The 12,202-nt window shown below is 43.1% G+C and overlaps 1 non-coding gene across 1 annotated transcript; it reads left to right on the forward strand.

Moving 5' to 3' along the window:
• Nucleotides 1-272: 272 nt before the first annotated feature.
• Nucleotides 273-376, forward strand: LOC126107080 (U6 spliceosomal RNA). The gene has a single exon (XR_007523494.1). It is a non-coding gene; the product is annotated as a U6 spliceosomal RNA (small nuclear RNA).
• Nucleotides 377-12,202: the final 11,826 nt, after the last annotated feature.

Genomic DNA, 12,202 nt, shown 5'->3' on the forward strand with positions numbered 1-12,202 from the left:
GTCTCTAAGCTAAGTAAAACTTCTGTTTACTGTATCTTGTGTGATCGCTAATCACTTCTGCTCCAACGATAATGATCGAAGCAGACGAAATGAATTAAAAATTCTGCTGCAGTCGGCACTCGAACCCGGGTCTTCTTACCAATATCGGAGAGCCATGGCAGTGATGACAATATGTAGGGGAGAAATGAACTGAAGTTTGTGTTGGGGAGGGCAATCAGCTTAGGTAGTTCGTGTAGCAATGTTGACCATCGTGCTGTGGTGATGTAATGGTTGTACTCGCTTCGGCGGTACATATACTAAAATTGGAACGATACAGAGATTAGCATGGCCCCTGCGCAAGGATGACACGCAAAATCGTGAAGTGTTCCACATTTTCGCCGGCACGGTAACTCAGCGTGTTCGGTCAGAGGGTTAACTGCCCTCTGTAATAAAAAAAGCTGAGTTAATGGATCAACGACGAACTGAAACGGGTGTCTTGCGACGTCCGCACCGAATAGATACAAAGAACTAAAACGAACAAAATGAGATTATAAAAAAAAATGGTCAGCATTTATGCCTACCAAGCAAGAAGACCCGGGTTCGAGCCCCGGCCGCAGCACAAGTTTCAATTCATTTTGTCTGCTTCGATCACTAACGTAGATAAAAAAAATAGACTTAAATGTCTCAGGGAAAAGTTTAATTATCTATAAGAACACCAATGGTACAAGGACGTCCCACTATCTCCAATGCTGGGGTGCTTGCCAATATCGGAAAGCCCTGGCAGTAGTGACAATATGTGAGGGAAAAACGAATTGATGTTTGTGTTTGGGAAGGCACTCGAACCAGGGTCTTGTAACCATTAGACCATCGCAGCTTCATGGTCAATATTCCTGCACGAACTACTTATGCTCGTACTGCGATGGTGTTGTTGTTGTAGTTGTTTTCTGTCCTGAGACTGGTTTGATGCAGCTCTCCATGCTACTCCATCCTGTGCAAGCTTCTTCATCTCCCAGTACTTACTGCAACCTACATCCTTCTGAATCTACTTAGTGTATTCATCTCTTGGTCTCCCTCTACGATTTTTACCCTCCACGCTGCCCTCCAATGCTAAATTTGTGATCCCTTGATGCCTCAGAACATGTCCTACCAACCGATCCCTTCTTCTTCTCAAGTTGTGCCACAAACTCCTCTTCTCCCCAATTCTGTTCAATACCTCCTCATTAGTTATGTGATCTACCCATCTAATCTTCAGCATTCTTCTGAAGCACCACATTTCGAAAGCGTCTATTCTCTTCTTGTCCAAACTAGTTATCGTCCATGTTTCACTTCCATACATGGTTACACTCCATACAAATACTTTCAGAAACGACTTCGTGACACTTAAATCTATACTCGATGTTAACAAATTTCTCTTTTTCAGAAACACTTTCCTTGCCATTGCCAGTCTACATTTTATATTCTCTCTACTTCGACCATCATCAGTTATTTTGCTCCCCAAATAGCAAAACTCCTTTACTACTTTAAGTGTCTCATTTCCTAATCTAATTCCCTCAGCATCATCCGACTTAACTCGACTACATTCCATTATCCTCGTTTTGCTTTTGTTGATGTTCATGTTATATCCTCCTTTCAAGACACTGTCCGTCCGTTCAACTGCTCTTCCAAGTCCTTTGCTGTCTCTGACAGAATTACAGTGTCATCGGCGAACCTCAATGTTTTTATTTCTTCTCCATGGACTTTAATACCTACTCCGAATTTTTCTTTTGTTTCCTTCACTGCTTGCTCAATATACAGATTGAATAACATCGGGGACAGGCTACAACCCTGTCTCACTCCCTTCCCAACCGCTGCTTCCCTTTCATGCCCCTCGACTCGTATAACTGCCATCTGGTTTCTGTACAAATTGTAAATAGCCTTTCGCTCCCTGTATTTTACCCTGCCACCTTTAGAATTCGAAAGAGAGTATTCCAGTCAACATTGTCAAAAGCTTTCTCTAAGTCTACAAATGCTAGAAATGTAGGTTTGCCTTTCCTTAATCTATTTTCTAAGATAAGTCGTAGGGTCAGTATTGCCTCACGTGTTCCAACATTATTTCGGAATCCAAACTGATCTTCGCCGAGGTCGGCTTCTACCAGTTTTTCCATTCGTCTGTAAAGAATATGCATTACTATTTTGCAGCCGTGGCTTATTAAACTGATAGTTCGGTAATTTTCACATCTGTCAACACCTGCTTTCTTTGGGATTGGAATTGTTATATTCTTCTTGAAGTCTGAGGGTATTTCGCCTGTCTCATACATCTTGCTCACCAGATGGTAGAGTTTTGTCAGAACTGGCTTTTCCAAGGCCGTCAGTACTTCCAATGGAATGTTGTCTACTCCCGGGGCCTTGTTTCGACTCAGGTCTTTCAGTGCTCTGTCAAACTCTTCACGCAGTATCGTATCTCCCATTTCATCTTCTTCTACATCCTCTTCCATTTCCATAATATTGTCCTCAAGGACATCGCCCCTGTATAGACCTTCTATATACTCCTTCCACCTTTCTGCTTTCCCTTCTTTGCTTAGAACTGGGTTTCCATCTGAGCTCTTGATATTCATACAAGTGGCTCTCTTTTCTCCAAAGGTCTCTTTAATTTTCCTGTAGGCAATAATTATCTTACCCCTCATGAGATAAGCCTCTACATACTTGCATTTGTCCTCTAGCCATCCCTGCTTAGCCATTTTGCTCTTCCTGTCGATCTCATTTTTGAGAAGTTTGTATTCCCTTCTGCCTGCTTCATTTACTGCGTTTTTATATTTTCTCCTTTCATCAATTAAATTGAATATTTCTTCTGTTACCCAAGGATTTCTACTAGCCCTCGTCTTTTTACCTGCTTGATCCTCTGCTGCCTTCACTACTTCATCCCTCAGAGCTACCCATTCTTCTTCTACTGTATTTCTTTCCCCCATTCCTGTCAATTGTTCCCTTATGCTCTCCCTGAAACTCTGTACAACCTCTGGTTCTTTCTGTTTATCCAGGTCCCATCTCCTTAAATTCCCACCTTTTTGCAGTTTCTTTCGTTTTAATCTACAGGTCATAACCAATAGATTGTGGTCAGAGTCCACATCTGCCCCTGGAAATGTCTTACAATTTAAAACCTGGTTCCTAAATCTCTATCTTACCATTATATAATCTATTTGATACCTTTTAGTATCACCAGGATTCTTCCATGTGTACAACCTTCTTTTATGATTCTTGAACCAAGTGTTAGCTATAATTAAGTTATGCTCTGTGCAAAATTCTACCAGACGGCTTCCTCTTTCATTTCTTAGCCCCAATCCATATTCACCTACTACGTTTCCTTCTCACCCTTTTACTACTCTCGAATTCCACTCACCCATCACTATTAAATTTTCGTCTCCCTTCACTACCTGAATAATTTCTTTTATCTCATCATACATTTCATCAATTTCTTCATCATCTGCAGAGCTAGTTGGCATATAAACTTGTACTACTGTAGTAGGTGTGGGCTTCGTATCTATCTTGGCCACAATAATGCGTTCACTATGCTGTTTGTAGTAGCTTACCCGCATTCCTATTTTCCTATTCATTATTAAACCTACTCCTGCATTACCCCTATTTGACTTTGTGTTTATAACCCTGTAGTCACCTGACCAGATGTATTGTTCCTCCTGCCACCGAACTTCACTATATCTAACTTTAACCTATCCATTTCCCTTTTCAAATTTTCTAACCTACCTGCCCGATTAAGGGATCTGGCATTCCACGCTCCGATCCGTAGAACGCCAGTTTTCTTTCTCCTGATAACGACGTCCTCTTGAGTAGTCTCCGCCCGGAGATCCGAATCGGGGACTATTTTACATCCGGAATATTTTACCCAAGAGGACGCCATCATCATTTAATCATACAGTAAAGCTGCATGCCCTCGGGAAAAATTACGGCTGTAGTTTCCCTTTGCTCTCAGCCGTTCGCAGTACCAGCACAGCAAGGCCGTTTTGGTTATTGTTACAAGGCCAGACCAGTCAAATCATCCAGACTGTTGCCCCTGCAACTACTGAAAAGGCTGCTGCCGCTCTTCAGGAACCACACGTTTGTCTGGCCTCTCAACAGATACCCCTCCATTGTGGTTGTACCTACGGTACGGCTATCTGTATCGCTGAGGCACGCAAGCCTCCCCACCAACGGCAAGGTCCATGGTTCATGGGAGGGGTCGAACACAATATATGTTCCAAAATGCTACTGCATATCGTCGTTAGCGATATGGGCCTGTAATTTAGTGGATTACTCCAACCACCTTTATTGAATATTGGTGTGACCGGTGCAACTTTCCGGTCTTTGGGTACGGATATTTCGTCGAGCGAACGGTTTACACCGTTCACTAGAGCAACGACAAAAGATGAACGTTTACTAAGTTACAAGTAATAGCTTCTTACCTTACTCGTAAGCCACGTTTCCTGAGTGAACTATTCCTCGTGTTGTATAACCTTCCTGCAGCAATCCTTTTTTCCCATAACCTGGGTACAATCTCGCTGTCATTCAGAAATATATAGATGGTATCAGGAGGGTCAATTTTGCCCTCAAGTTGTGGAAATATAGGTACATCTACAACGGTGTGGCGGAGGGCACTTTACGTGCTACTGTCATTACCTCCCTTTCCTGTTCCAGTCGCGTATGGTTCGCGGGAAGAACGACTGTCTGAAAGCCTCTGTGCGCGCTCTAATCTCTCTAATTTTACATTCGTGATCTCCTCGGGAGGTATAAGTAGGGGGAAGCAATATATTCGATACCTCATCCAGAAACGCACCCTCTCGAAACCTGGCGAGCAAGCTACACCGCGATGCAGAGCGCCTCTCTTGCAGAGTCTGCCACTTGAGTTTGTTAAACATCTCCGTAACGCTATCACGGTTACCAAATATCCCTGTGACGAAACGCGCCGCTCTTCTTTGGATCTTCTCTATCTCCTCCGTCAACCCGATCCGGTACGGATTCCACACTGATGAGCAATACTCAAGTATAGGTCGAACGAGTGTTTTGTAAGCCACCTCCTTTGTTGATGGACTACATTTTCTAAGGACTCTCCCAATGAATCTCGACCTGGTACTCGCCTTACCAACAATTAATTTTATATGATCATTCCACTTCAAATCGTTCCGCACGCATACTCCCAGATATTTTACAGAAGTAACTGCTACCAGTGTTTGTTCCGCTATCATATAATCATACAATAAAGGATCCTTCTTTCTATGTATTCTCAATACATTACATTTGTCTATGTTAAGGGTCTGTTGCCACTCCCTGCACCAAGTGCCTATCCGCTGCAGATCTTCCTGCATTTCGCTACAATTTTCTAATGCTGCAACTTCTCTGTATACTACAGCATCATCCGCGAAAAGCCGCATGGAACTTCCGATACTATCTACTAGGTCATTTATATATATTGTGAAAAGCAATGGTCCCATAACACTCCCCTGTGGCACGCCAGAGGTTACTTTAACGTCTGTAGACGTCTCTCCGTTGATAACAACATGCTGTGTTCTGTTTGCTAAAAACTCTTCAATCCAGCCACACAGCTGGTCTGATATTCCGTAGGCTCTTACTTTGTTTATCAGGCGACAGTGCGGAACTGTATCGAACGCCTTCCGGAAGTCAAGAAAAATAGCATCTACCTGGGAGCCTGTATCTAATATTTTCTGGGTCTCATGAACAAATAGAGCGAGTTGGGTCTCACACGATCGCTGTTTCCGGAATCCATGTTGATTCCTACATAGTAGATTCTGAGTTTCCAAAAACGACATGATTCTCGAGCAAAAAACATGTTCTAAAATTCTACAACAGGTACTGGAAGAGGCAGGATTCATCCCTGTCTCCTGGACGCCCGTCTCTTTTTAAGGACGATTTCACGGATTTCCAAAAGCGACCGATGTTCTGTGTGTTGACAGATGGATCTTCCGATGGCACAAATTCAACAGAATGATTCAAAAATTCATGTAGAAATCCTTCTCTTTAAAGGTGATGTATAATTTAAGCCGTTTGTTATAACTTTCGTGCCTGGCAATATAATGTGCTTTATCAGAGACACTAAAGGTTACCTCCCCCTTGAGTAAAGTCGAACTATGAAGCACTTGCGAGACTCTCTTTCAAAGCCGTCAAATACCCAAATATGCTAACTTCAATTTCCTTGTCGCTATATGCGATTCGTCTATTTCGATATCGTTGTTTTTTCCCTCGATTGGTACACTCAGTGGCTATTTCGTCTTTCCTCTACGCACTTTAATAAAGTCCTTGAAGTGTTTCACATACATCACTGCAGACTTCAAAAAGTATGTGACATGAAGCAGATACTGAAATGTAAACAATAATTGACGTAATGTCTCCAGCTGCAAATAGCCCGAGTGTGAATGCTAGCCTTTCCTCAGGTTATGTCGGTCATCGGTAATTAATGCTTTCCTTTTGAATATCCTCCTCAACTGTAATGAGAGGTCAGCGAAATGCGTCATCCGATATAAAGGGGTTGACGAAAATACGGAAACACCAGAAACGCAGTACATTAGCATGCCTAATACGGTGTAGGAAAGCCGTTGGCGTTTAAAACAACTTCCATTCGTTCAGGAATGGACAAACACAGGTCCTGGATGATTCTCAGGGGAATCTTACACCATTATTCCTGCAAAATAGTTGTTGTTTCATGCAAAGATGGTAGATGTGGATAGAATCGCGCACCATTCTCTTAACAACAGACCACAAATGCTCAACAGTATTGAGATGTGGTGACTGGAGTAGCTGGGAGAGGTGCGACAATTCATCCTCGTGTTCGCAAAACCATTCCTGAACGATACAAGCTGTGTGAAAAATGGCGTTTTCGTGTTGGAATACAGCCTCACCACTGCTATGGCCACGACTTACATTGGTCACGTATTGAGGTCACTGCATAGGTGCTGTTCGCGGACGAATAAACAGCGCAACCTACAGGCTGGTCTGGCACTGTGGAGCAAACATTATATCGGTCAAAATGGTCACATTATTGTTGGCAGTAATGAACCCCCGCAGAGTAACGATTGAGCCCATGGAATACCGCACTATGGCTGCCGAATCATCAGCAAACGCACGCCACGTTTCTTTCTTGGGACCTAAACTCGGGCAGAAGTTGATAAAAATGTGCAACAAAAATGTGCAACAATACTCACCCGACGAAATGGCATTCTTCCGTTCAAATGATTCAAATGGCTCTGAGAACTATGCGACTTAACTTCTGAGGTCATCAGTCGCCTAGAACTTAGAACTAATTAAACCTAACTAACCTAAGGACATCACACACATCCATGCCCGAGGCAGGATTCGAACCTGCGACCGGAGCGGTCTAGCCCGCATCTCGTGGTCGTGCGGTAGCGTTCTCGCTTCCCACGCCCGGGTTCCCGGGTTCGATTCCCGGCGGGGTCAGGGATTTTCTCTGCCTCGTGATGGCTGGTGTTGTGTGCTGTCCTTAGGTTAGTTAGGTTTAAGTAGTTCTAAGTTCTAGGGGACTGATGACCATAGATGTTAAGTCCCATAGTGCTCAGAGCCATTTGAACCATTTTTTTGAGCGGTCTCTCGGCTCCAGACTGTAGCGCCTAGAACCGCACGGCCACTCCGGCCGGCGGCATTCTTCCGTCCAGATTTTATGGTTTCATGACGGGCATGTGCATCACGGAAGAGCTGTTTTGGAATCCCATATCGACCTGCAGTTTGCTGCTTATGGCACTCCCTTTGTATTGTATTGGTGGTGATAGTGTTCTACATCTACATCTACGTCTACATGGATACTCTGCAAATCACATTTAAGTGCCTGGCAGAGGGTTCGTCCAAGCACCTTCACAATTCTCTATTTTTCCAATCTCGTATAGCGCGCGGAAACAACGAACACCTACATCTTTCCGTACGAGCTCTGATTTCCCTTGTTTTATCGTGGTAATCGTTTCTCCCTATGTAGGTTGGTCTCAACAAATTATTTTCGCATTCGGAGGAGAAAATTGGTGATTGGAATTTCGTAAGAAGATTCCGTCGCAACGAAAAACGCTTTTCTTTTAATGATGTCCAGCCCAAATCCTGTATCACTTCTTGACACTCTCTCCCATATTCCGCGATAATGCAGAACGTGCTGCCCTTCTTTGAACTTTTTCGATGTACCTATCTGATAGGGATCCCATACCGCACGGCAGTATTCTAAAAAGAGGACGGACAAGCGTAGTGTAGGCAGTCTCATTACTAGATCTGTTACATTTCCTAAATGTCCTGCCAATAAAACGCAGTCTTTGGTTAGCCTTCCCCACAACATTTTCTAAGTGTTCCTTCCAATTTAAGTTGTTCGTAATTGTAATACCTAGGTATTTAGTTGAATTTACGCCTTTTAGATTAGACTGATTTATCGTTTAACCGAAGATTAACGAATTCCTTTTAGCACTCATGTGGGTGACCTCACACTTTTCGTTATTTAGGGTCAACTGCCAATTTTCGCACCATACAGATATCTTTTCTAAGTCGTTTTGCAATTTGTTTTGATCTTCTGATGACTTTATTAGTCGATAAACGACAGCGTCATCCGCAAACAATAGAAGACGGTTGCTCAGAGTGTCTCCCAAATCGTTTATATAGATAAGGAAGAGCAAAGGGCCTAAACACTACCTAGGGGAACGCCAGAAATCACTTCTGTTTTACTCGATGACTTTCCGTCAGTTACTACGAACTGTGACCTCTCTGACAGAAAATCACAAATCCAGTCACATAACTGAGACGATATTCCATAAGCACGCAATTTCACTACGAGCCGCTTGTGTGGTACAAAAGCCTTCCGGAAATCCAGAAGTACGGAATCGATTTGAAATCCCTGTCAATAGCACTCAACACTTCACGTAAATGAAGAACTACTTGTCTTTCACAGGAACGATGTTTTCTAAATCCATGTTGACTGTGTGTCAATAGACAATGTTCTTCGATTTAAGTCATAATATTTGAACACAATATATGTTCCAAAATCCTGCTGCATATCGACGTTAACGATATGGGCCTGTAATTTAGTGGATTACTCCTACTGCCTTTCTTGAATATTGGTGTGACCTGTACAACTTTCCAGTCTTTCGGTACGGATCTTTCGTCGAGCGAACAGTTGTATATGGTTGTTAAGTATGAAGCTAATGCATCAGCATACTCCGAAAGGAACCTAATTGGTATACAGCCTGGACCAGAAGACATGCTTTTATTAAGTGATTTAAGTTGCTTCACTACTCTGAGGAGATTTACTTCTAAGTTACTCATGCTGGCAGTAGTTCTCTATTCGAATTCTGGAATAGTTACTTCGTCTTCTTTTGGGAAGGCATTTCGGAAGGCTGTGTTTAGTAGCTCTGCTTTCGCAGCACTGTCTTCGATAGTATCTCCCCTGCTATCGCGCAGAGAAGGCATTGATTGTTTATTGCCGCTAACATACGTCACATAGGACCAGAATCTCTTTGGAGGTTGTGACAGGTTTCGAGACAAAGTTTCGTTGTGGAAACTGTTATAAGCATGTCGCATTGACGTCCGTCCTAAATTTCGAACTTCTGTAAAAGATAGCCAATCTTAGGGTTTTTGCGTCTGTTTAAATTTGGCATGTTTGTTTAGTTGTTTCTGCAACAGTGTTCTAACCCGTTTTGCGTACCAAGGAGGATCAGCTCCGTTGTTTGTTAATTTATTTGGCAAGTACGAAGTGCATTTGAGTTCTGGAGTGACTTTTGTAGTTGCTGTCCTCTTATTTTTTGCCATAATCTGTGCAACGAGCATTTCTCATTATGTCAAAAAAACATTTTCGTGCTCATTATGACTTAACAAACGATAGTGAGCTGGTGTAAGCTGTAGCGAGCACACCGGAGAGCAAATATGTAGTAAGAAGATCGATAGTAGGCGCTGGACCAAGTGCACCTATCAGGAGAGTGACCAAAGGCAGACTCGCAAGCAATGTGCCGCCAACGCCCTCTCGACCGCAAGTGTTCAGATCGCCGCCGCTGGCCGGAGGGCGCAGTCTTACTCAGTCTCGGACACTAGCGGAGTCTGAGTGTCAGTCAGCCTCAGTCTCAGTTACTAGCTCACTATCGCAGTCACTAGCTCTGTCACTATCCTAGTTTGCGTCTGTAGTTCATCGCATAGCAGCAATTTTACTTCACCAGCAGAGCGGCTAACATACCACAACACATGGACGCTGTAAAGTTAAGTAGCAGCTATCTGTTTAAGTAAATAAAGGACCCTGTTAATACATGTGTGCAGTTGTGTTGTAGAAAGAGGACACCAGCCACCAAACAACATCCTCTCCCTTGTTTCCTATGGCACTAGACTCTACAGTGTCGAAGAGGACACAAAAGAGTTTTCAGCTTTCCTTGTACATCGTATCAGGTCTAGACGTGCTGGCTCTTGAGACACCAAACGCTTTGGCGCCCTCGGTTTTGGAAGCGCTCACGAGACAAGTATCAACAATTCGTCCATATTCTCTCCAACATAATGTACTCACAACTACACTTCTGACAATGACTGACACTTGCAACGTAAAAATTTTTTGTTTATTTATAGACACAATCACATGTTTATGACATAGCCATAACCGGTTTCGACCATACAATGACCATCTTCAGATGCTACAATACAAAGGAAAATGTATCTAAAACCTAAAAATAAGTGCAATATTTAACCACGCTTATTAGTAATTTATGCGATATACATATAGTTCATACCTAAAGGCGGCATACACTGAACACAGATTCATGCGTTGCCAAACTAGCTATAAAATGTAAAACACCGGTTTTATATAGATATAAAAATTTGTTAGATTTTGTTCACCGTCTTTGCGCTAGATGCGCGCGTCCTCTATAAGATGGTTATAATTTTTGAAAAGCCTAAAATATACAAATTTACTAATAATATTTAGGTCAAATGTACATAAAATTTAAGATTACGGAACAGATCCTTAAATCAGTAAAATAGCATACCAGTACAAGGAGAAAACATTGCTATATATGAAAATAGTAGTAGCACTTGAAGAGTGTATTTCTGACCCCATGGTGCAGCATTTGCGGCTATTGCCTGTTTAGGCCGTTGTCCATCAGTACGGCAGTGACGACACGGGCAGGACGAGTGTAGTGCTCTGCTGCAGGTGGATGGCGCGCTCCTCAGCCTTAAAGGTTGTTGACGTCTGCTGCGGCCCGCACTGGCCAGTGCAATACTCGACCGCCGGAAGGCTCCATCCTCAGATGAAGCACGTATGTAGTGAAAACGATTCGCCCAGATGAACAGACCGTCGTAAATGTTGAAGTATGTGTCTGTTGGAAATTCATTCTGTTCATTGACGAGTTTGTCAGGTTCTCTGCGTCTCGCAACATAAATATCCAGTTATTCTAAAATGTCTAATCGTTTACTTTATGTAGAATTTGAAGCTGTTAGTCGATGTTACCAATATTATGACCCTCCTCTTGCATATGTAAGCCTAGCGCTGTCTTATTACTGGGATACGTGTGTTCTTTAAACCTTACATCAAAGGATCTGCCTGTATGTCCGATATACAGGGTGTTTCAAAAATGACCGGTATATTTGAAACGGCAATAAAAACTAAACGAGCAGCGATAGAAATACACCGTTTGTTGCAATATGCTTGGGGCAACAGTACATTTTCAGGCGGACAAACTTTCGAAATTACAGTAGTTACAATTTTCAACAACAGATGGCGCTGCAAGTGATGTGAAAGATATAGAAGACAACGCAGTCTGTGGGTGCGCCATTCTGTACATCGTCTTTCTGCTGTAAGCGTGTGCTGTTCACAACGTGCAAGTGTGCTGAAGACAACATGGTTTATTCCTTAGAACAGAGGATTTTTCTGGTGTTGGAATTCCACCGCCTAGAACACAGTGTTGTTGCAACAAGACGAAGTTTTCAACGGAGGTTTAATGTAACCAAAGGACCGAAAAGCGGTACAATAAAGGATCTGTTTGAAAAATTTCAACGGACTGGGAACGTGACGGATGAACGTGCTGGAAAGGTAGGGCGACCACGTATGGCAACCACAGAGGGCAACGCGCAGCTAGTGCAGCAGGTGATCCAACAGCGGCCTCGGGTTTCCGTTCGCCGTGTTGCAGCTGCGGTCCAAATGACGCCAACGTCCACGTATCGTCTCATGCGCCAGAGTTTACACCTCTATCCATACAAAATTCAAACGCGGCAACCCCTCAGCGCCGCT

Source organism: Schistocerca cancellata, chromosome 10, assembly GCF_023864275.1.
Source record: "Schistocerca cancellata isolate TAMUIC-IGC-003103 chromosome 10, iqSchCanc2.1, whole genome shotgun sequence".
Classification (NCBI taxonomy): domain Eukaryota; kingdom Metazoa; phylum Arthropoda; class Insecta; order Orthoptera; family Acrididae; genus Schistocerca; species Schistocerca cancellata.